General features: G+C 36.4%; 1 long non-coding RNA gene across 1 annotated transcript; it reads right to left on the bottom strand.

The window, feature by feature from the left end:
- Positions 1-17,409: 17,409 nt before the first annotated feature.
- Positions 17,410-19,269, bottom strand: LOC107790067 (uncharacterized). The gene is made up of 2 exons (XR_001648954.2): positions 18,550-19,269; positions 17,410-17,639 (listed from the first exon to the last, which is right to left on the bottom strand). It is a non-coding gene; the product is annotated as an uncharacterized LOC107790067 (long non-coding RNA).
- Between the last annotated feature and the right edge of the window lie 2,017 nt (positions 19,270-21,286).

The raw sequence follows: 21,286 nt of genomic DNA, 5'->3' as shown, positions 1-21,286 counted from the left end.
TTAAGATAAGACTTGATTTTGATTTTCAGGACCCTCCTGGATCATGGGATTTAGTTGTAAGACCTTCATAGACAACAAAATTTAGCAGAAGTCATACCTTAGCTTTAAAAACTGTTATTTAACTAGGAGTTTTTAGGACCCTCCTAGATAATGAGATCTAGCTTTCAAATTCTTTGTGATATTTGGTAACATGATTCAATTAACACTCATAGATGTGCCCAGCTACCAAACTGGGGCAGAAAATTTTCTTTGTTGTATCTATTTTGTTGAAATCAGGAACCCACCTGGAGAGCAAGGGAGAACAACACAAGTTTTAAGGATAGAAAGCAGTTTAGGGTCAAGCAATCAGGCATCCATTTGGGGAAACAATGAAGGATAGTTCAAAGGAAAAGCAATCGCAAGAGGAAGTAGTTCAAGTATAACAATCAGGAGCCCACCTAGAGAACAAAGGAAAAACAAATCAAATTCCAAGGAAAAGCAGTTCAAGCATCGGTAATCAGGAGCCTGCCTGAATAACAAAGGGAGAAGCGATTCAAGTGTTGGAAGTCAGGAGCCCACCTGAAGAACAAATGGAGAACAATTCGAATATCAGCAATCAGGAGCCCGCCTAAAGAATAAAGGGAAGCAACAAGGTTCAAAGGAGACAGCAATCAGGAGCTCACCTGAAGAACAAAGGGAAAGCAGCAAGGTTCAGAGGAGTTCAGCAATCAGGAGCCCACCTAAAGAACAAAGGGAAGCAGTTCAATTTTCGAGGAAAAGCAGCGCAAGTGTTGGTAATCAGGAGCCTACGTAGAGAATGAAGGGAAGTAGCAATATTCAAAGGAAGACAGTAATCAGGAGCCCACCTGAAGAACAAAGGGAAAGCAGCAAGGTTCAAAGGAGTTCAGCAATTAGGAGCCCACCTAGAGAACAAAGGGAATCAATTCAAGTTTCAAGGAAAAGCAGTGCAAGTGTTCAACAATCAGGAGCCCACCTGAAGAACAAAGGGAAAGTAGCAAGGTTCAGAGGAGTCCATCAATCAGGAGCCCACCTGAAGAACAAAGGGAAGCAGTTCAAGTTTCGAGGTAAAGCAGCACAAGTGTTGGTAATCAGGAGCCCACCTGGAGAATGAAGGGAAGCAGCAATGTTCAAAGGAAGACAGTAATCAGGAGCCCACCTGAAGAACAAAGGGAAAATAGCAAGGTTCAAAGGAGTTCAGCAATTAGGAGCCCACCTGGAGAACAAAGGGAATCAATTCAAGTTTCAAGGAAAAGCAGTGCAAGTGTTCAACAATCAGGAGCCCACCTGAAGAACAAAGAGAAAGTAGCAAGGTTCAGAGGAGTTCATCAATCAGGAGCCTACCTGAAGAACAAAGGGAAGCAGTTCAAGTTTCTAGGTAAAGCAGCGCAAGTGTTTGTAATCAGGAGCCCACCTGGAGAATGAAGGGAAGCAGCAATGTTCAAAGGAAGACAACAATCAGGAGCCCACCTGAAGAACAAAGAGAAGCAGCAATATTCAAAGAAAGTTCGGCAATCAGGAGCCCACCTGGAGAACAAAGGGAGAATAAGACAAGTTTCGGAGAAAAGGAAGATAATTCAAGTTCAACAATCAGGAATCCATCTAGAGAACCAAGGGAAGGCAACAATGGTCAAAGGAAGACGTTTCAAGTCCATCAATCAGGCGGCCACCTGGAGAAAAGGGAAAACTTCTCAGATTACAATTCAAGTCAGCAATAAAGAAATTTCACATGGAGAGTACGAATCAATAGAGCAACAGGAACTGCAAGATCAAGTTTGAAGATATAAATAGGATTCTTGTAATGCATAGATCATAGTTTAGTCTAGCTTCTTTTATTTTGTCTTGGTGTAATAAGGAGTTCAGTAAGTAGTAGCAGCAACAACAACAGTGAAATCACAGCTTCATGGTAGTCCCAGCTACCGAAACTTTCCGAACTACACTAACCTGATTCTTTTATAGCCAAGGATATGTGAGCAACCTCGGAAGCAGGGTGCGGTCAAATCTTTCAAAAATGCTTCCCATGGAGTATTCAAACGGGCAAAAATCGTTCGTATCCGCTCACTTTATCTTTGCGTGAAAACTCTTCGTGTTTCCGGGCAAAGCGGGGCAGCTGTGAACACGTGATTTTTGCCCTATGTGAATTACTCCCACAAATTCAAGAAATTTTTTTCCCATTATTGACAATTTCGTAGATTTTTGTAGCATTTTGTTAATTGTTTGCATTTGGTTGTACATGTTTAATTTAATTTTAGTTCATAAAAAATACAAAACTACATTGCATTTGCATTTAGGACTTAATTTTACATTTCAAATTAATTGGTAAATTAATTTGTTTGACAAAAAATAGGAAAATCACAAAAAAATAATTCATTTTGGCATTTTTATTTTTAGCTTCGAATTTTGTAGTTTTCTTTTAATTTGGTAATTAATTAGTTGTTGTAAATATTATTTTGAGCAATTAATCTAATTTGGTAGGATAATTTGGTTTAGAAATTAATTTAAGTTTTATTTTAAATTTGAAAAGAAAAAGAATTTTGAAATTGAAAGAAAAAGAAAAAGGAAATGAGAAGTTCGAATTTTTGGGCCATTTTAATTAAAATTCCTCCAGGCCCAAATAATTTTCACCCTTAACCCGTCCAATTCCATGCCCAGTTCTACCCCCAACCCGGTCAGATCTTTTAGTACCCAAACGACATAGTTTTAAGTACCCACTTAGATTCAATCTGAGCCCTGCATATCCTTTCATCCAACAGTCATGGGAGGCCCATCACAAATACATAAAAGTGTCCAAATTCCCCAAAGACAACGTCAGTCCCCAAACACTCCTTTTCACTTCATCTCCCTCATCTCAAAAACCCTAATCCACTGCCCTTGAATTCTCCACTCGCCGGTCGGCAGCGCCGCCTCAGACCAGCCTCAAACTCACACCCCAAAATCCTCACAACCTCCCCTTTCCTAATCCATAACTAATATCCCTTGAATCGTCACAAAACGGAGCCGATTTCAAATCTAAAAAAGGCAGAAAAACGAAAGCAAAAATCTCTTGATTTCTTCAAGTTTCAATGACCGGTTAGGGTCTAAATTGTTGTTTCTCACTGGTTTTTAACAAGAACCCGCGATGAATACCAATTTCAGCTCGAAATCGAGATAATAGAGGTCCGTTCAAAGCAATGACAGAGGTCCGTCCACTTCTTGTTTAGGTATTTTAAGTCTCTTTTCATTTTCTTTTTCGTTTAGTTCCAGTCTTCATCTCTTCCTGCTTCGTCTCTTCTTTTCTCTATTATTTTTTTCTGTTTTTGCTCGCATGTTTAAAATTAAAATTTGTTAGTTCATGTTTGTTTTAATTTCTTTGTTCTTTTGTTTTATTTCATATTTCTTGTTTTCAAAAGAAAAGAACTCTAATTTTTTTGGGGCAATTCCGTTTACCCCATTAGTTTTCTGAGTTTGATTTTGAATTGGGCTCTGTTAATCAGAGGCCCAAAGGAAAGGGGATTAGCCGGGTTTGGTAAACCCATGTCTTGTAGGTCTTGGGTCTATTTGACCCATTTGTTTCCAAGGGTAAATAACAGAGGTTTAAGGATTAATTTAGGAATTTTAGGTTAAGGAATCTTGTATAACTGACTCGGCAAACTTCTAGGAAGGTGGGTTTGGGGCTGTTTTTGAAAAGCTAATTTTTGAATTAGGGATTGAATAGCAAAAACGAAAATTGAAAAAGGATTAAAGAGCAAAAACTGAACTCATTTCTGCTGCCCTAAAAATTCTCTATAAAATGCTATTTCTTCACTCCCAAGTCAGAGTTTTGGAGACTGAAAAAAGCATTGAATCTTTAAAAACGGCTGAGTTTTTCTTTCAAGTTCAAGTACTGGAAATTGCTTGAATTTTGCTTGGTTTTTGAGTTTTAATTACTTTTGATAAGTCAGAAGTTCAAAAGTTTAATATAATAGCTCATCTGGGTTTTAAAAGTCTGGAATTGGGTCGAGAATTTGAAGCTTGTTTTGCCGATTATATACTGTTATGCTGCTATTTTGCTGCTGCTGTTTCCTCCTAATCTCAGGCTTTATTTCTGGTTTATTTTGCTGTATTCAGGTACATGTTTCTAAATCCTACCTAATGTGAGGCTCCATTTGAAGTATGAAATTGAAATCTGGAGTTTTAAGCATAGCCTCAACTTACTTGTTCATAGTTTAGCTTTACTTTTCTGAATTACATTATTCTGATTTATCTGATGCATTGTATTTTGTCTGGCTGCTGACAGTACTCGCTTAAGAGCTGTATTTGGTCTGTACTTAGCATGGAATTCAATTTTCTATCAAGTATCTTATAGCTAGATGTTGGTTTTGACAACTGAACTCGTACCATTGTGTCTGATCTTGGACTATTATGATGGAAGCATGATGAACACCCTGCTTAGTCGAATCAGTAGCTAAATTCTGCAATCAACCATGTTAAATAGTGTAATGTTGGCTGCATTTGAACTCTCTCTGCCTTGTATTTCATTTGGACTGTTATAGCATGTTTGTGGTACACAAATAACACTTTACTTCATGGAGTTGATCACTGAATGGTTCATAAGTCAGTAGTTAGTCTATTTAAGTTGTATTCCATTTTGAATCCATGTTCCCAAGCATATGCATGTTTTGAAGTCCTCTCAAGTATTCTGATGAAAATTGAGTTGAATGCTGGTTATGTTTCGATAGTAAGATTAATTGTGAATGGTTATAATGTTTAAATGTAGAATTGTTAACATATAGTCTCATAAGGTTGATCTACTATTGTATGTGTTGAAGAGGGGTTTAATCGAGGTTTAAATCTCACAATTGCATATGAATTAGTTGAGGACTGATTTAAATATGATCCTTATACAGCTGTGTATTATGGAAAACCCATCAGACCCTTGTTATTAGATTTGATGTTCAAGTGCCTTTTTTTTACAAGCTGCAAGGACTCGATCTCGAATCCTGTTTTTCCCCTGCCTCATCTTAAGAGATTCTGTTTGCCGGATTTTTAATCTATTCAGAAATAGGAAGTTTGTATTTCCAGCCCTTTTGGGCCTGTGTTTTGAGCCCATCTGCTTTTCTTTAATTTTGATACGGGGTGTTCCAAATAGCAACTGGGCCTGCTATTAGTTTAGGCCTCTCCCTATAATTGAATACTTGTCTTATTTTAATATCAGTCCCTTAATGAACGAGTTTGGGTTGAGCCATTCACTTGAAACAAGAGTTTAAATTCCCTTAGTGCTCAATTAATTGGATTCCATTAAATAAGTTTGAGAGGTGCCATAATAAAAAACACCAATAGTCTATGGCCCTCATAATTTTCAAATAAAGAACCTTTTGAATAAATTAGATTTGAGGCGTGCCATATTAGGCAAGATAATTTATGGCCCTCAAAAGTAGTTCGAACATCCTTGGAAATTAGAAATTGAGGTGTGCCATTAGTGAATTTTACATGGCCCTCGCAAACTTGAAAGAGCATAGTTGCTTTAGGCGCGATATTTAAATTTATCTCCTTAAACTCGGGTGTGCATTTCATGTGACCCAACTCCAAGTCTCAACAACATTAAATAAAATGTGTCGTGGACCGCAAGTACATTTAATGTGGCGTGGTTCAAGGCATATTTTAAATAACGTTGAATCCTCTTAAAATAATTAGAAACGGTTTAATAAGTTAAAATTGTACCATAGGTTAAAACATGTACTAAAATTAGATAATAGGCCAATTATATTAATTAAAGTGACCGTGCTAGAACCACGGAACCTGGGGGTGCCTAACACCTTCCCTCGAGTTAACAGAATTCCTTATTCAGAATTTCTGTGTTCGCGGACTATAAAATAGAGTCAATCTTTCCACGATTCGGGATTTGAACCGGTGACTTGGGACACCATAAATTATCCCAAGTGGCGACTCTGCTTTAAATAAATAAATCCAGTTTCGATTGTCACTTTAAGTTGGAAAAAACTCCCTTATACCTTTTCGGGGTAGTAAAAAGGAGGTGTGACACTCATGAATAGTTAGACTCCCCTTTATATAGTAGAGGAGTTTTACCCTAAGTACAATTCTAAAAAAGGGTAAAAATCCTTCTTCTTGCTAATCACTAATCCTTTGCTGATACAGGCCAAAAATTACGCCGTGACATCCGGTTGGATGTGGATATCACGACCCTTTGCTAGCCGTGTGTGATTGTCTAGTAGAGCTCTCCGAAACTTTGTGATTCGAACTGGTCCTGGGGGATGTGGCCCCGATTCTTCCGAGGGCAAGTGTTTCGTCCGAATCTCGATACGAGGGGCTCATTTCCTCGATTCTGATTCCTTATGCTCATGTCTCCACTCCGTTTGTTTTACCGAGAACCGAGGCCTCCAACGGGCTCAGTTTCACCCGTATACAAAATCATCTCATTAAGAATAAATGAGAAGCTTAAAGTTAAATTATTTTTAAATATAAAAAAAATGACGGTAGATTAAAGAGGAAAATGCATAAGAGACCGGGGAGTATTCTACTTATATAGAAGAGCGCACAAGCTGCTCTCCGTCGACATCCCTGCTTGCCGACGGAGGGCAATTTCGTATTTGCAGTGCCCTATTTTAGGTAAAATTCCTGTTGTGTCCCTATACTAATTGTTTTGTGTTGTTTAGGAAAGACTACTTAGGTAATTTCACAATTCACAGTCACCGCTTAATTTTGTGCTGCTTTATCATAATACCATAATTTTGCTCTGCTTTACCATCTCGCTTTCTGGAAAATTGGCCCATCTTCTTCTTCTTACTCGCTTAACCCTTGTGATTTTATGGTGCTTTTTGCTTTCATAAATTGAATCCCAATTTCTGGAATGTAAAGTAATATTTTTGACTGAAAATTGAGTTCACAGTTTCACATTTGCTCCACCAAGATAATTATATAGCTGAAAGGTTAGTTTTATTGTTCTATTTCTTCTCCTTCATATGGGTGACTCTGATTATTTTGTTTCAGGGTTCTTCTTAGTTTGTTGTTCAAATTTTTGTTGTTTGTGAAACTCAAAGAACATCTTGAAAAGAAACTGGGGTTTCCACCAATTATCCGATAATTTTCTATCTTTGTTTGTATTTGAAGGTTTTGTCATTTTAAAATTGGGGATTTCAGAATACATGAGCCTCTGACTTTCTTATATTTGAGCCACAATTCTAAGTTTCATCTTGTTCATCCTGTTTCTTTCTCTGCTTCATCTTCTGATTTCGTTTTATCTCAAGTTTATCGATTTCGACATCAACGATTAATCGAAGGTCTTTGGATAAGAAACCTGGGTCATTGACTTGAACGGTATTTCTTACTCTTACCACTCTGCTTTGTTCATGTGTTACTTCAGGTTTAAAACAAATTGTTTGCTAGATCTCAAATTTTTTCTTTTGGTCAACTTTGTTTTAAGTTGGCCTGCTACGTGTTTGTGAAATTGCCAACTCCAATGTGATAAACCAAAAGGTTTGGGTCATCACTTGTTTTTAAATTTAATTCTGTGTTTCCGAAGCCTTGAAAACCTCATTTAGCATCACCTCAATTTGTGTGTATAGTCCGGGCGCATAGCCGGAAAGCTTATATGGAAAATCTATGAAAAATTGATAAATTTTGACTATAAAATGAATAAATTTGACTTTGGTCAACGTTTTGGGTAAACGGACCTGAACCCACAATTTGACAATCTCGGAGGGTCCGTAGGAAAATATGAGACTTGGGCGTATGCCCGGAATCGAATTCCGAGGTCCCAAGCCCGAGAAATGAATTTTTAAAGAATAATTATTTTCTGAAATTATTTAAAGGAATTTGAAATGAATTTCGATTAGAACATGTTGGTATTAGGCCCGTATTTTGGTTCTGGTACCCGGTACAGGTCTTATATATGATTTAAGATGATTCGGTGGAGTTTGGTAAGAAACGGAATCTTTTTGACTTGATTCAGACGGTAAATGCAAAGTTTGATGCTTTAAGAAATTTTGAAATATTTCATTGATTTTGAGGTTTAATTTGTTGTTATTGAGGTTATTTTGGTGATTTGATCACACGAATAAGTTCGTATGATGTTATTGAGTTAGTACGCATGTTTGGTTTTGAGCCCCGAGGGCTCAGGTGTGTTTCAGAAGGTTTATGGGAACTCAAAAAGTTGTAGGTTTTTGCTGTTTAGTGCCCAGGGATTTTTCTCTTCGCGTTCGCGTGGTCCCTCTCGCGAACGCGTAAGGCAAATTTCCCAGGTGCCAGATTTCTTCTTCGCAAACGCGAGGCTGAGGGGGGAATACCCTTCGCGAACGCGTCCATGCACTCGCGAACGCATCCATGCACTCGCGAATGTGTAAGGTTAAGGCCTGGGGAGGGGTCACCATTTTGTGCATCACGAACGCGGCCATTGGCCCGCGAACGCGTAGGCTTGAGGGGCCAAAGCTCTGCGAATGCGAGCCATCTTCCGCGAATGCGATGACCAGTTTTGCCCAGTTATTTTACGTTTCAAAAACAGAATGTCATATGGGATTTTCATTATTTTTCACAAACTTCATCTTCTTCACACCTCTTGGGCAATTTTTTAAGAAGAACTTCACCATAGCTTCATAGGTATGTAATCCTAAGCTCGTTTTCTTCCATTTTTATCAACACCCAATAGATTTCTAGGCCTAAAACATGTGATTAAGGGTAGAAAATTAGTAATTTGGGTAGAGTTATGGCTTTTTGATTATTTGGGAATTTGACCTCGTTTTGGGGTCGGATTTCAAAACAAATTATATATTTGGGCTCGTGGGTGAATGGGTGATCGGGTTTTGGTCCGAACCTCGTGTTTTGACCAAGCGGGCCCGGGGTCAATTTTTGACTTTTTGGGAAGAATGATTAGAAAGTTATAATTAAGCATTGGAATTGGATTGTTTAGCGTTTATTGATGTTATTAAGTCGATTATGTCTAGATACAATTGATTTGGAGCCGAATTCGAAAGGAAAGGTGGTGTTTGAGGCTTGAGTTGACCATTGAAGTTCAAGGTAAGTGTTTGGTCTAACCTTAGCTTGAGGGATTAGGAGTTATGTCCTATTTGCTATTTGCTTCTGGTTGAGTACAATGTATAGGCATGTTGACGAGTATCTATACGTTGGTGTCTAGCATGCCCGTGAGTCTTTATATTGTGATTATCATGACTTCGTTGTATCTTTCATGCCTTGGTGATGGTTTCTATTTGTTGTATAAAGTTTGTGGAAAGAATTGTGACATATGAACATTGAGGAGCATTGGCTCAAGTTGTATAACGAATTGTGAAAGTATAAGTAACAATTGAACTTTTAGAGCATTGACTCGAGTTGTGAAATGAGTTGTGAAGGTATAAGTGATAATTGAACCTCTAGAGTATGGGCTTGAGTTGTGAAGTGAATCGTCAAGAAAAAAATGAGAAAGAGAAGAGATCATTATGTTGTCACCCTTGCCGGGATTTAAGTGTTGACTTGTTGCTCCCTTGCTGGGATTCTTATTGCAATTTCCTTTATTTCCTTGCCCTATTGTTTGTGATTGTTGTTTAGGTGAGGAAGAGAGTTAAAGCATGAAGGGTGATGCCGTGCATTGTTTGTTTTTTGAGGAAAGAGAGTAAAGCACGAAGTGTGATGTCGTGCCGCACGATGTACCATTCTGTGCCTATCATATTGATTTCATGGATGAGGAAAGAGTGTAAAGCACGAAGGGTGATGCTGTGCTACACGATGTACCATTCCATGCCTATTGTATTGATTATTATGGTGAGGACGAGAGTAAAAGCACGAAGGGTGATGTCGTGCACTTGTCCTTGATTTTCCCTGATTCTTGCTGATAATTCAGTTATGTTGTCCTTTACGTTTATTTACTGATTTTCTGTTGTTACTTGATTTTATTTCGAGGTTATAGATTCCCTTATCCTATTTTCCTTGTGGTTGTTGTTTGGGTGAGGAAGAGCGTAAAGCACGAAGGGTGATGTCGTGCATTATTTTGTGAGAGAGTGTTAAAGCATGAAAGGTGATGTCGTGTATTGTTTTGGTGAGAGAGAGTAAAAGCACGGAGGGTGATGCCGTATGCTTGTCTTTGATTTCCTAATTTTTATTGATAACTGTGTTACGGTTTCTCTACACTAAATTGTTGGTTTCCTGTTGATACTTGTTGTACGCCGCAACATGATTTCCCCTTCCTATTTTCAATTGAACTGTGGTGATCCTCATATTTATTTATTTCTCTTCTGCTACTACTCGATGTTTCTCCACAACATGTTTTCCCCCTCCCATACTTGACTGTATATGACTGTTTCTTTCTGTACTTCTTTTCCACTGTATATAGTTAAATTGCACAGGTTTATTCAGTAGTCTGGTCCTAGCCTCGTCACTACTTCGCCGAGGTTAAGCTAGGCACTTACCAGCATATGGGGTCGGTTGTGCTGATACTACACTCTGCACTTTTTGTGCAGACCCCAGTGTTGTAGACTTCGGACCGCAGTGGGTTGTTGATTTTTGCTCATCAGGCGACCCGAAGTAGTCCTGCAGGCGTCCGCAGGCCTTGGCGTCTCCTTCTATCTACTTTCCTGTTTCTACATTATTTCCAGAGACAGTGTTGTATTTACTTCTTTCAGACCTTTATTTGTAGAATTCTTAGACCGTTTGTGAAACTGTGACACCAGTTCTGGGTAGTCGAGACTCAAACAATTGTAATAGATATTCATATTTAGATGGCTTATTGTTTTCTTCCGCTTATGTTATATTCCGTCGTTTAAATGTTATTTCTTCGTAATTGTTAAAGAGAATAAGATTGGTAAAAAGGTAGATGGTTCAATAATTGGCTTGTCTAGCTCATATTAGTAGGAGCCATCACGACTCCCGAGGGTGAGAAATCCGGGCCATGACATCCAATTACTTACCCATCCCAAGGTAAATATTTTGTAGTTTGATTTAGTCCACTGAGTATGTTTGGGGACGATAATCATGAGTTTTAAGGATAATTTAAGAACTCTAAGTGTTAGGTATTACTAGGGTTATTAGGTGTTAATAGTGAATTTGGTAGTGCAGGCGAATTTGCTATGAATTGCTTAATTGAAGCTATTGGTTAGTCATGAATATTTTTATTTGATCATGGCATGAAAAGTAAAAGAACTTGTGAATGAATTATGGAGAAAAAAAATTGACGAATCAGAATCCGACCACAAAGTAGATAGAAGAATTCTTTCGTCATATGGTTTTGCTGCATATGCCAGACATTAGATCCTTTATGTAGATTATTGAGGAAAAAAGCCAATGAGGCAATACCCATGTCAAAGATAAATTGACTGGAACCATTGCAAATTTGAAATAAGAAACTCTTCCCTATATTTTCAAGGTTACATATTTAAATTTGTTCAAGATTTGCAGGCAGACCGATAATTTTCTCATAACATATCCATGTTAACAAAGATTTAAACTCCATAACTCAAGTATTGACATGTAGAATTATTCAATCTCAATTGTTCTATGAATGTGCGATTTGCTTTAGCTATGAGGTGCCAGTTTCTCTTAACACTACAACTGGTTACCCACTTAAATATTTTTGATCAGTTTGAACTCAAAACGAATTTGATATTCTTTTGTAGCACGTTCACCGAGGAAAAATTGAAAGAATTGAAATTGATGTTCGATTCTCTAGCTGCACAATTTCTCCTTTTGTTTTAAGGTATTTTTTGTCAAATTTTCAGCTTTTTCCCAATGAAGTCATGAATTGAATATTTATAAATATAGGGTTATATCAGAATTGAGGGGTCGCTGGGTGATAGAATGTTCTATTTGGTCACCCATAACGTAAGGATCAAAAACTTACATTTGAAGACCTTGTGTCTACTCCATTTTTAAGCTGCTTCATTTATCAGTGTTGTTCTCTGTCAACTTATTTGGCAATTAATTGGGTCTTATCAAAAGGAAGCTATGACAAACAATTACTTATGCTTCAATTGCAGAAATATATGTGCTTTACCTCTTCATCTTATATCTTGCGGAATGGTGATAAAAAATATAGGGAACTAAGTTTTGTAGGAGTGTTACTCAAGATTTTTTGGGCTTTGGCATATTTATCTGATATTTAACTTCTTCTGCTATCTTTGTATTGGACTAATTTTTTAATTCAGTTTTTGTCTTCCTAAAAGACCAAGTTGGTAGTTAAAAACACGTAGACTGAAAACATAAAAAAAAGAACAACTTGATAGTTAAAAACACGTAGACCAAAAAGAGAAAAAAGAGAATAACACATCCACTATATTAGAAGTTCAATTTGTGGCTATCAGATATTATGGGATTGTCCAAGAAAGATGTTGTGATGGATGAGGTAAAACCAAAATAAAATTTTGGACAGAATCCCATAATATACTGTATTGAATCAGCTGAAAAATATATCTCTTCAACTCGGATAATCAAATAATATATTTGGCTAAATTATGAACTTACAAGATAGTCTATCCCATTTAAAAAAATAATGAAACTAAAACAAAAAAAAAAATCAGAACACTTTGGTTCATGCTACGTTCTCTGCTTTGGATCTCTACTTTACAGATAACTTTGTACTTTTTCATTTTTTTTATTTGGTAATGTGATTTACGATGAATTTTCACTCTTTAGTGATGATCATTATCAGCTAAATCTTACTCGGTTTCTTATTAATGTATTATTGTGTGTATAACTTTGATAGCGACTGATTCTTCTGAGTACTGAGGTTATTTTAATTTGGAAGGATCTATGTTACGAGATCATGGTTATCTACTGAGAATATGTTGCATCTTTGACTTTATTTTATATTGTTGCTGATAAATAAAAAAATCAACCCAAGTAATGTAGAATTAACAATCAAGTTTGTCTCACTTGAACTTTCAAACCTATTGTAACTGCAATTTACGATTCAATCTGGAAAAGAAGAAAACATAACGTTAAACTGAATAATTATGAGTAAGATACTTCAATATTGTTTTCTCCTTCTACTCTAAGAGAGAAGATGAGACTATTGTTAGAACAGATAATACATTTGAATAGAATTTGTCTTTTTCGTGGTAGTAAAATGAGCAAAATTGTACATAAGCAGTAAGTTAATGAGAATATAAGATGATCAGAATAATAGTTTAGTTTATGTCGTTATCTACCTGTTGTATACTCTTTTTGTGGTATCATATTGAGCTGTGAGAAAAAAGGGAAGTAGTACAATGATTAGATCCGCCTTCTTATTGAAGCTTATAGCCTTAATCATTTTCTTCTTCACTAAGAGAATTACCTGCGCCGGGCTCCCTAGATTCTCCTGATCAAATTTTGGAAATGTTTCTTGTGGCGGAAAGTGATAACGGTAGCCAATACGGAGAGAAACTGTCCTTATTTGTATTTATGTCTGTTGTCCCAAAGTTATGACAAAGAAATATCTATGTTAGGAATTCAGTCTATAAAATATGTCTTGTGTCTTACATAGATGTTTAACTTAGAAGTTAGATAAGGTAAGACTTAATCAAAATGGAATCTCACTTTTTACGGGAGTAAATTTAACTGATAGAAGGGTAACGCTGGTTCCTAACTTCTAACCTCTGAAAACACTTTTCTGACTTATAATCTGCTTATCCCCGAATACATATGTTGCACCTTTGATACAGCTATTAGCTGTTGTATCCCAAAGCTTCACCATATTGATGTGAATTACAATATCTACTTTGCAGAACAAGAGTTTCTTTTGGCAACTGATTTACGCGAATTCTTTATGTTGGAATACAGGAGAGTGGAATTAGATTTGGTACATTATACCTTTTCCAGATGTTCTCCAGATGAGTGCAAATACGTGTAGCTTTTGAATTTCCATGGTTAAGTCTGTTGGCATTGTAAAGTGAATTATAGAATGTAAATGATGAATTAAATATGTTGGGATTTTTTTCTCTATTGAAAGGTCGACCCCAAAATTATTGTTCAGCCATAGGAATATCTATATCCATCGTGGTATTAGTACAATCTTACTTCTTGAGCGGGTAAAAACATGCTATAACCTAAAGTGTTGGGCCCGGGTTTGCACGGGCCAATCCCATCTAGTTTTGTTAGAGAGCTGATAGTCGTATGCTTAAGAACTGCATTGAATTGTATCGGAGGTATACAATACTGGTATTCGAAATCAAAGCAAAGTACAACAATTACCATGTGCATTAAACAATCTTAATTACTAGAGATAACTAGGGTAGACTATTAGAAGGGTAATCCATAAGGATGGGAGTGGATATCCTGCATGCATGAGTTCTTAAAGTATTTGGTGAGGTTTTGAGCTAAGGATGAGATTTTCAATTCTGACTTCTTGCTTCATTTAACGTAACGGATCAAATAAAGCACGAGAGGGAACAATTATTTTACAAAAAATGAGGTAAATAAAGTGTTATTGAGAGCATTTAATTTTCGCCCATATCTTTCCTCAGTTCCTCATCATAGGCCTATCTATCGAATACCTCTAAGTCAATATTCGAATTTAAAGAAAAAGCAATCCCTAGGAGGGTTTTCTTCATTTTTAAAATTCATACCACATGACGGCTTGATTAAAGAATTTGGTTAAATCTTACGGTATCAATTTATTTGGAAGGTAAGTAACATTCTTTTTTTCTCCACAACCCTATGAATCTTCAAACACAATACCACACAAACCACCCGATATAGATCAATCAAAACCTAAATAGTGTGGCGTGGAGAACAAAGCGTCTTTTAGGGATATGCTACTATCCTCAGATCCAATGACCTTTGCATCAAACCTGAGCCAATCCAACATCGAGCTGCCAGAAACTCCCTCAGAAAAAGAAACGTTTGAGAAATTAATGAAATCTACCACACGAGGCATTAAAATGATCACACTTACAGAGGAGGATAGGCAAAGAATTTATGAGCCATGGAAGTGTTCTATCATTGTTAAGCTCTGTGGCAAACGTATACTACATCAATACTTAAAAAGAAATTCAAGAGCTATGGCGCCCAACGGAGGATTTTTAATTAATCGACCTAAGGGAACATTATTACATAATCAAATTCAAAAGAAAAGAAAATATGAAAAAAGCCCTTCATCAAGGCCCGTGGTTCATCAACGGCCATTACCTTTCTATTGCAATAGAAGCCAAACTTTGTAGCCACATAAGAGAAATTGACAGCCTCAGCAGTATGGATTAGGTTACCACAACTACCAACGAAGTTTTATAACGGAAAAATTCTGGAAAAAATTGGAATTTTCATTGGCCGTTTACTAAAAATTGATGTATGCACATCAACCACAATGAGAGGTCGTTATGCCAGACTTTGTATGGTGCTACCATTGGAGTTTTCAGAGCAACTTTTTATATATATTGGTAATCACAAACAATATATTCACTATGAAGGTGAAAGTTTCCTATGCAAAAATTGCGGAAGACTTAGACACACAGTAGGTCAATGCATTTGCATTCAAAAGGACATCAAGGAAAGCTCATACCCAGGCAATGAACAACCAAATACAAAGGCGGAGGATCAAGAGGGAGAATGGAAAATAGTTTCCTTCAACAAAGGGAAGAGGCAAATTCCTAAAAACAGTCTGAAAAATACCAACAATCCAAAGGAGAAGTACGGTGGCCCAGGTATCACGATAAAATTATTCAATGCAAATATGGGTAAGTACGAAAATTCTCAAATCTTGCAATATAAAACTAAAGATCCTACACAAAGCTTTGTTAGTAATGTTGAAAAAATTCTGGCTAGCTTGGCTATGAGCAATACCACCGTACCAGTCCAAAAAACCTTCTCACTCCTAGATGGCAAGCAAATGGTTTTGAACAAAACCACCAAAAATGAAAATAAAAATATTACAAAAATTTCTCATGCAGAGAGACATTTGGATACCCAAGCGGATGACTGGATATACTAGACTCCTATGTGTCAACTGAAAATGCTAAGGAAAATTGTGACATGCAATTAGATCCCACTAAGAATCAAATTAACTCCGATAATAATTCTAACTCTACAATGCCTAACATCCAATTGAAACAAAAGACTAATACTAATCCCCCTGTAACTAATTCTACAAGAGAAAATCTGTCCAAAAGATGCGAAAATATTAACCCCTCCCTCCCCCCCCCCCCGCCAAGGCATGTCGTCCAAATTATTCAAGAGTCTAGAGAAGAACAAAAGGCTTCCTCCCCCCCCCCCCCGACCCGAACATGGAATGGATACTATATCCATGGAAAATCTCCCTATAAATCAAACCCTTGGCCACTCAGAGGACATGCAAATTAAAGTCCGAATCATTGCACTAGCCACCAATCTCCCTCTTACCACTGAAAACATTAATCTCAAGCCTGCCAATAGCCCTTTAAATATTCAACAATCTTTAAATAATGCCTAGAATTCCCTCTACTTTAAGGATAAGACATAGACTCATCCAAATCCTAAGACAACACAGAGCTCAAACAATGGAAATCCTACCTCCATTCCCTCCCCACAACCAGAGAATCCTCAAATTATCTATGTCCAACCTCCACAGGATCAAGATTAGCAACCTCTCTTGTGGATGGAAATGGGCCTAATGGGACATGCAGTCTCATTCAGCATCCAAGTCAATAGCCAAGAGACGATAGTAATTCTCCAAAACACTCAATACCAAGCGCAGTTGATAATCGAGGGAATAAGGCTTGCAATGAACAACTACTTGAACCAAGTTTAGCTCAACAATATCCTACACCCACTAGCACCATCATTAAGCCTATACCTAGTGCATGCAATGAGAATCCAGTCGAACATGCCACCACATTTCAACCCAATACAACCCCAGAACATTCTTCTAGATATGCCCTTCTTCCGTGTTATACCACATTTTAACACGGGTCAAACTAGAGTATAACATATTGGTAATTTTGGAGTTTAATTTATTAAAGAGAGTCGTCACCTAATTATTTTAACGGTGAATTAGGACACCAATTTTAACTAAGTAGTGCTTAAAGTTAACTCTATTTTTATGGTCTGGTTAGCTTAAGATTATGGGTAAGGGTTCTAATTAATCCTATAGGGAAGGTTGTTAAAACACCATATATGATCCGTTAATAACGGTTAACCGGCCAAACTTAAGTTAATTAATTAGGAAAAATAAAGTGTTTGAGACGTAATAAAATATTTCACTTTGAAAGCATTACTAAGTAAGTGCCCAAATAAAATTTATACAATAAGCAAAAACGGGCTTTAGAATTAAACTTTGAAACAAACAATATTGTTTAACTCCAAATGCGATAAAGTTCTAAATCAAATAACTTCAAAAAAACTGGCCAAATTCCAATTCTTGATGACTCACATTTTTATAAAAAGTAGTTCAAATTTTCAAACTTATTAAGACATGATGAGGAGAAATCAATTTCCTTCCTTAGATTTCAAATAAAAAATACTACCCCCAAATCGCTAAGTGCATTGTATCCTTTTAAGTCCTTATTAAAAACTGTAATTTTAAATGATAAAATTAATCATCAATCATAGGTTCAAACAAAACAATTCACATAAATTAACAACATCAGACAGAGTAAGTAAAAACAAAAGCCGTCATAGGCAACCTCAAGTAATTCGCTTGTTTTCTAGCTATCCGATACATCTATGGGATATGTTATGCGATGACTCCACGTGGTGGTGGGAGACTCCATTGCGACAGTCTCCAATTAAGACTTCATTTGCTCCAAAGTGTACATGCAAATAAAAAAATAAACGAAAAGTAGAATTAGAGGGGAAACTTATGCATAATGGAACAAATGGCGAACCAAAGACACGTAAAATTCCCAATAATAAACTATAGCTAAACCATGCTCCATTTATTGAAACAAATGAAGACTAAAACAAGTTTCTTGGCATTTCAAGTAGTTGATCAAACTCATACTGCACTTTTATTTAGAAGTATATGTATTGATTCTGACTTATGACTTGCATCACTAAAATTACTAGGAAAATTACACTAGATCGATGGTCTGAAACATAACTAATCTCAAATGACGACCAAGGTCCTATTTTAATTATTTTGGCTATTCATAGTCATCAAAAGAACAATAATAATTTTCTGCAATTAAAGAAAATGCATACAGTCCTACAAACAAATTATGAATCCCATCTTCATGAACATGTCTAGCTTATCAGCAAGTTTCTTTCTTTCTTTCTTGAAGGAATTTATAATTTGGGAAGGACGTTTTAAACTACTCATGAAGTAATAGCTTTAAGCTACTAACTTCATAAAATTGCTTTCAAACATACATATTTTAACGAGACATGCTAAATCGAGATTCGACATCGAACAAGTGTTTACATAAATATTGTATCTGACAGTTTTCTTTTCAATTAAAATAGGACTAAAACATGACACATCCTAAATCATGATTTTCTACTACATGAAGAGCTAATAAGTAATAGTTTCTACGAGCAAATAACAAAATAGAGTGACGGCTCAAACTAATTACCTCACAGATTAAAAGAAGCATTTCGAATGTCAAAAAAGAGGAAATGGAAGTAACAACATTTTTACCAATATGTACAGATCATAAACATGCTTAGACCTGCGGAATCGAAAAGAGAAGAAAAAGCACTGACCTATTTCAGAGCAGTGAACTGAGGGCGGTGATCATAGATGCTCTCAAATTCCGACCTCGAAACTTTTACTACGAACAACTTTGTTGGAGAGTTTGGAAAAGAAATACGAAGTATTTAGGGAAAGGATAAGCTTTTGGGAAGTCTGTTGAAGAATAAAACGTGAACAGAATAAGGAGAGAAGACGGCTCAAAGTAGCGATTTTAGGTTCGAGAAGCGGTTAAAACTTTTTGTTTAAAGAGAAAGGCAGCGACTTCAAAAAAAGTTTAGGAGTAAGAGGCAGCTAAAAACCATCAAATTTTGGGGTAAAAGTGCGGCTAAAAACCATTTAATTTAAGGTGAAAGTAGGCGGCTCCAACCATTTTTGGGGGTAAAGGTGTAGCTCCAAAACATATCCAAAATAGACACCAATAGGATGTATTTATAGAGACGATTTTAGGGCTGGGGAACCATTGAGCGGAAATCGGACTAACCATTTGAATTTTGAACAAAAAAAACCATTTGCATTGGATCAAATCTTTGATGCAGAGACCAAATCTCATTCTCTGAAAAGTAATCCTGGCTTTTTGTTATGAGCCTAGTTTGACCAAGTTTGGTGTATGAAGATTCATTATAATGGAATGATATTTTCTAGCCTAGGGATGAAGATGTTTGGAGTTTTATCAAAAATAGAAAAAGGAACAGAGTGTCTGCCATGGGAGAGGGACAAGAGTGGAGTTTGCAAAGGGGAAACAACACAAAATAAACCTAATTGTCTTAGGGTTGAAATTAAACAGGCCATTTCGGGTTGGGCTCTTTTGTTGGGCTAAATGAGTTGACAATTTGGACTTCTTTGGTGAATGGGCTGACAGAAATGGGCTAGTCCCTTAAGATTTTGGGCATTTTTCCTTCTTCTTTTTAATTACTTGGACTTCTAACTTAGACCCAAATAATAATAATAATAATAATAATAATAATAATAATAATAATAATAATAATAATAATAATAATAATAATAAATAGATAAATTAAATTGTTTGTCATGCCTAGCAATGAATTTTTATATTAGATAGTTTTATAGTGCTCAAATAGAATTATTATGAATTAAAATGGCGAAATCTATTTTAGTATGTAACCAATATAAAATGCGCATGCAAATAATATATAAATAACTTAAATAAATATTTTATGAATAAGAATATGATTATTTCAATAAGATAGAGACATTTGTAAAGAAAATATCATTGATTGATTAATTTTGAATAAAACAATTTGAGCAATAAAATATCATATTAAACATTATTACATCACTAACAATATTAGAAGCTCAAGTAAACAATTTGAAAGAAAAGAGGGTCAAAATTGGATGTCAACATTCCCATCAGAAATGCTAACCCAACTGAACCCTATCTTCATGCCATGGGAGAGCACTCAACAAGTTCAGGAACAACCAACAAATCAAATGAACCAACAATCACCACCACCACACCCCCATGCAATGCAAGAACCAGATCAAGTAGAAGTAGTCATGGAGGAGATAGGAGAACCTCTCAACCTAGGCTCGGAGCAGGTTCTAGAATTCTCAAACCTAGACGGGGTAAAAGTGTATCTCTTCACGGAGATGCAAGAGAAGAGGCATGTGCTCAACTGCCCTCTAGCACTATACAAGTGCTCAATGGATATCAGGCCACCCCAAGATCCAACAGTGGGCAACAGAGCCATGATCCTAGTTCCATCACTAAGAAGGAACCCTGTCTTTCTGGGAGGGGTGAGGGAGAATGGGGACCCAGCAAACATGAACCTAAACCAATCCATGAACCGCCCAACTAACTTCATTATCTGGAATATTGGGGGAGGAAATAATGATAACTTTAGGAGGAATTTTAGGGAAATGATAGACACCCACAGGCCATGCATGGTGACTTTACTGGAAACTAGGATGATAGATCATGGCAAATGCTAGTGGCTTCTCGGAGATGATAGAAGTGCCAGTAGAAAGTCAGATAGGTGGTATGGTAGTAATGCGGAATCATGAAGTGGTCACTGTCCACAACTTCATTCGTAGGAACCTAGAGATTCATGCAACAACTGAGGTACTTCCTATACGTAAAACTTGGTTATTTTCTTCTATATATGCTAGTACTCACTGTCACTATAGAAAAATTATGTGGGAAAACCTAAAAAATATATATAAAATTATAAAGGCCCGTGGATGGTAGGAGAATATTTTAATAATATTATGGGCTCAAACGAAAAATTTGGGAGGAGACCAATTAACAACAATAGAGCTAATTACTGATCATCAAAAGTTAATAAGTGTAACTTATGGACATGGGGTACAAAGGTTGCAAATATACATGGTCAAACCATAGACATATAAATAAGGGCCTTATTATGGAAATATTAAACAAAATCCTAGGAAATGAAGAATGGATTGAGTTATTTTCAAATTTCTCAATAATTCATCTGCCAAAAACTTACTCTGACCACAATCCTATTTTAATTGAGAGAATTCCTAGAAATATACAATGTTATATACAACCTTTCCGACTAGAAAATTATTGGTGGAGACACCCAGATTGTCAAACACTTGTTAGACAAAATTGGCATGGAATTGATTACTATAGTACCAGCAAAAAGTTTATAGATAGTATTAAGCCTTGGAAAGACAAGACTTTTGGTAATATAATGGGAAAAAAGAAAAATACTAGCAAGGCTCCAAGGAATTCAAAATTCTAGGAACTATACTCACAGTGGCTTC

The sequence above is a fragment of the Nicotiana tabacum genome, chromosome 1, assembly GCF_000715075.1.
Source record: "Nicotiana tabacum cultivar K326 chromosome 1, ASM71507v2, whole genome shotgun sequence".
In the NCBI taxonomy this organism is placed as follows: Eukaryota; Viridiplantae; Streptophyta; class Magnoliopsida; order Solanales; family Solanaceae; genus Nicotiana; species Nicotiana tabacum.
The sequence above is the reverse complement of the archived record's forward strand: the minus strand, read 5'-3'. Positions and strand labels throughout refer to the sequence as shown.